Genomic DNA, 4,327 nt, shown 5'->3' with positions numbered 1-4,327 from the left:
GGCTTCACTGGTGAATTCTCCCAAACATTTAAAGAACTAATAAAATCCTTGTCAAGTTTTTTCCAAAAATTGAAGAGGAGGAAACAGTTCCTAACTCAGTCCGTGAGGCCAGCGTAACCCATAAATCTGGACACCAAAGCCAGAAAAAGATACTGCAAGGACACAGCAGACCGATATCCTTCATGAACAGTGATGCTGAAGTCCCCAGTGAAAGGCAAGCGGACCTGTTCGGAAGCGTATTAAAAGGATTACACATCACGACAAGGTGAGATTTACTCCTGGAATAAAATGATGGCTCCACATAAAAAATTTGGTCCACATAATACACCAGATTAAAAGAATGAAGGAAAAAACTCCCATGATACATCTTGATTAATGAAGAAAAAGCATTTGACACACCTCAACACTTTTTCATAATGAAAACATGCAACAACATAACAATAGAAGGCAACCTCCTTGACATAATACCATATATGTGAAAAATCTACAGGGACCATCATACTCGGTGGTGAAAGACCAAAAGTTTTTTCTCTAAGGTCATGAACCAGGCAAGGATGTCTGCTTTCATCACTTTCATTCATCATAGTACTGATAGTTTTAGCCAGAGCAATTAGACAAGTGAAAGAAATGAAAACATCTAAAAATTAGGAAGAAGTAAAACTGTTTACATATGACCTGCTTTTATATGTAGAAAGACCCTAAAGATTCCACTAAAACAAAACAAAACAAAACCAAACCTCTTAGAGGTAATAAATGAATTCAGCAAAGAAGCAAGGTAAAAAGTCAACACACAAAAATCAGTTGCATTTCTATACATGTTTTGTGCTGGTCTCAGCCTATCAATAACGCGTGCTGTGGCCGGACTGGCCCTTGGGGTTCTTATTGTGATTGCAAGATGCCCTCCAGCAATAACCGTCAGGAAACTTTGAAAAGAGATTTATTGCTTACAAATCCTGGAAATTACACAGCACACGGGAGCCAACAGCGAGGTTGCAGGTAGAGAGAGTGGGTACACAGGCCTGGGGTTCTGCTTTTATTAGGGTTGAGGGTGGGGCCTAGGGTTTCTCAGGCTCACTCACTACCGGTGAATTTAAAACATAAGACCCAGAATTTAAAGCATGGGAAGAGGAGAAATAAAACAGGTAGCCCAAATGGTCAGCTATTGAAACCAACTAAGATCTCTAGAACAAAAGAGCCTCAGTGGGGGCAGGCATCCTAGCTAGAGCGTGGCTGGCAAGGTGTTTATTTAAGGTAGCCATCTTTGAAATGGATGCCTTAGCAATCACAGCTTAAGTCAGGCACTTGCATTAGAAAAAAGAAAATCAAATTTCAGGGCTTACATCACAATGCACTAATAATAATTTGAAAAGGAGAAAAGGAACACAATTCTATTTACAATAGCATCAAAAAGAATAAAATAATTAGGAATTAACCACGGAGATGAAAGACTTGTACAATGAAAGCTACAAAATATTACTGGAAGAAATTAAAGAAGACATAAATGAAAACATATATCACGTTCATGGATTGAAAGACAATATTGTTAAGATGTCAATGTACTACCCAAAACAGTTAAGGTTACTTAGGATCACATCCTAAAGTTATAACACTTCAATTTGAATTTATATCATCTTCACTTCAAGAGTACACTCTGCTCCTGTCCAGCTTTGTTACCAGCCCTTTCAGTTATCGCTGTCAGAAATGACATTTTTATGCATCGTGTGTCCAGAAACATAGGCTCATAATAACTTTTTATTCATTAGACTTTTAAGTCATATAGAAAATAAAAAGTAGAGTTACAAAGCAAAATTCCAACAATACTAGCTTTTATAATCGCTTGTATATTTACCTTTATAGGAGATCTTTATTTTTTTTCATACAGCTTCAAGTTACTGTCTCGTTTCCTTTCATTTCAGCCTGAAAGCATCCCTTTTTGCATTTCTTGTAGGGCTGGTTTAGGGGTCATGAACACTCAGGTTTTGTTTATCTAAGAATGTCTTAATTTCTCATTTCTGAAGAACATTCTCCCCAGATATAGAATTATTGACAGGGTTTTTTCTTCTTCTTCTTCTTTCTTTCTTTCAGAACTTTGAATGGATCAACTCACTACCTTCTTCTGGCCTTCAAGGTTTCTGATGAGAATTTGCTGATAATCTTACTGGAGACCAAAAAAAGAAAAAAAAAAATGTTCCTGTATGCGATAAGTCACTTTCCTCTCACTGCTTTCAAGATTTTCTTTGTTTTTGTGTTTTGAAATTTCGATTAAAATGTGTCTTAAGAGTCTTCCTGAGTTTTTCCATTCACGTCTTTGTCACCAAAGGTGGGAAGTTTTCAGCCTTTATTCCTTCGATCTCTTTGCCCCTTTTTCTCTCTTTTCCTTCTGGGACACCCACAATGCATGTGTTGGTCTCTTAGGCTCTGTTCACATCTCTTCGATCTTTTTCTTTCTGTTCCTGACTTAGTAATTTCCATTGTCCTATCTTAAAGTTTGCTGGTTCTTTCTTCTGCCTGCTCAAATTTACTTTTGAATCTCTCAAGGGAATTCTTCATTTCAGTTATTGTATTTTTCAGATCCTGAATTTCCTTTTAGTTCCTTTTTATGCTGTCTATCTCTTTGTTGGTATTTCCATTTTATTCAAATATCATGTCTTGACTCTGTCCATGTCTTCTTTCAGCTTTTTGAATATGTTTAAGACAGTTGTTTTAAAGTCTTTTCTAGTACACTATGTGCTTGCTCTTCGATAAAGTTTCTATCAACTTACATCTTCCTTTGAATGAGCCAGACTTTCCTGTATCTTTCTAAATGCCTTGTGATTTATTTTGTTGTTGAAAACTGGATATTTGAGTTTTATATGTTGTAAGTCTGGAAATCAGATTCTCTCAAAACCCCCAGGGTTTTCTTTTTTTAAACAATGTTGTTGTGCTGGGAATCATCATGAGGTGTAAACTTAAGGTCTTTTCTGAGACTGTCTTTTCATGGGCATGCGCAGTGGCTTTCTAACCTCCCAGTATATGTGGTTGCTTTTGAATGTCTTCTTCCTTAACTGTCTAGCTCCCAAAAGGGGAAAAGTGAAAAATGGAAGGGTCAAAATAAAACAAAAATACAGGCTCTGTCTTTTTAGTGTCCCTGGAAGCCACTTCAGCTGGTGGGGGTGTGCACTGATGATGGCCCGCCTTTATGTCCTCGAGTCTGTGACCAGAAGCAGCGATCAGCGATCAGTACACAGACACCTGATAGTTGCAGAACAAAATCCTTATTGTCCACCCAACTCCCACGAACCACTGCAGGGACTGCTTCCTGCCACAGGGCTGAGGGACCTGGGGAGTGGGGTACGCGCTACCACGCTAGGAGATGGAATCAACTGGAATTAACTGGGGCTTACCATCCAAGCCTCCCCTGGAAACGCAAAGCCTCCAACATGGTTCCGACGTAGTTACGTTAAACACATTTTGCCCTCGCATCTGCTGTCTGGGTGGGAGAAGAGAGTCCTGGAGCCTCCTACTTCATCGTCTTCCCTGATGTCACTGCTCTACAAAGAGCTCGTACAACGCAGTAATAACAAGACAGATCACCCCATTAAAAATTGGGCGAAGGATCTGTATAGACATTTTTTTCCAAAGAAAACATACAAGTGGCTGACGAGCACATGAAAAGATGCTCGAGATGACCATTAGCCATCCGGAAAATTCACATCAAAACCGCAATGAGAGACAACTTCATACCCACTAGGATGCTGCGATAGGCCGATGATGGCACCCCACAAGATAACGCCATCTAATCTCTGGAACCTGTGAGTGTTACCTTATATGGCCAAAAAAAAAAAAAAAAAGCGATTAAGTTACAGAGGAGAGGATGAGCTTATCCTGCATGATCTTGAGTGGATCCTAAATGCAATCATGTGTACTCTTTTAAGAAAGAGGCAAGGGATTTTTGAGAGAGACACAGAGGAAGGACATGTGAAGACGGAAGCAGAAATGAGAATAATGCAGTCACAAGCCGACAGCCACCAGAGGCTGGAAGAGACCAGGAACAGACTCACCACAAGAACCTTCAAGAGGAAGCACAGCCCTGCTGACCCCTTGATTTCAGACCTCTGGCCTTCAGAACTGTGAGAAAATGAATTTCCGTTGTTTAAAACCATCCAATTTGTGGGAGTTTGTTATGGCAGCCCCAGGACACGAAAACAGATGACTGTAAAATACGCGGATGATGACATACGTCGGTGAGGACACGGAGGTATCGGAACCCTCGTGCATGTCCACTGATGGTGGGCATGTGACTTTGGAAAACAGGCTTGCGATTCCTCAGAGGACTAGTGTAGTGTAG

The sequence above is a fragment of the Pteropus vampyrus genome, unplaced genomic scaffold (assembly GCF_000151845.1).
Source record: "Pteropus vampyrus isolate Shadow unplaced genomic scaffold, Pvam_2.0 Scaffold341, whole genome shotgun sequence".
NCBI classification, from domain to species: domain Eukaryota; kingdom Metazoa; phylum Chordata; class Mammalia; order Chiroptera; family Pteropodidae; genus Pteropus; species Pteropus vampyrus.
The sequence above is the reverse complement of the archived record's forward strand: the minus strand, read 5'-3'. Positions refer to the sequence as shown.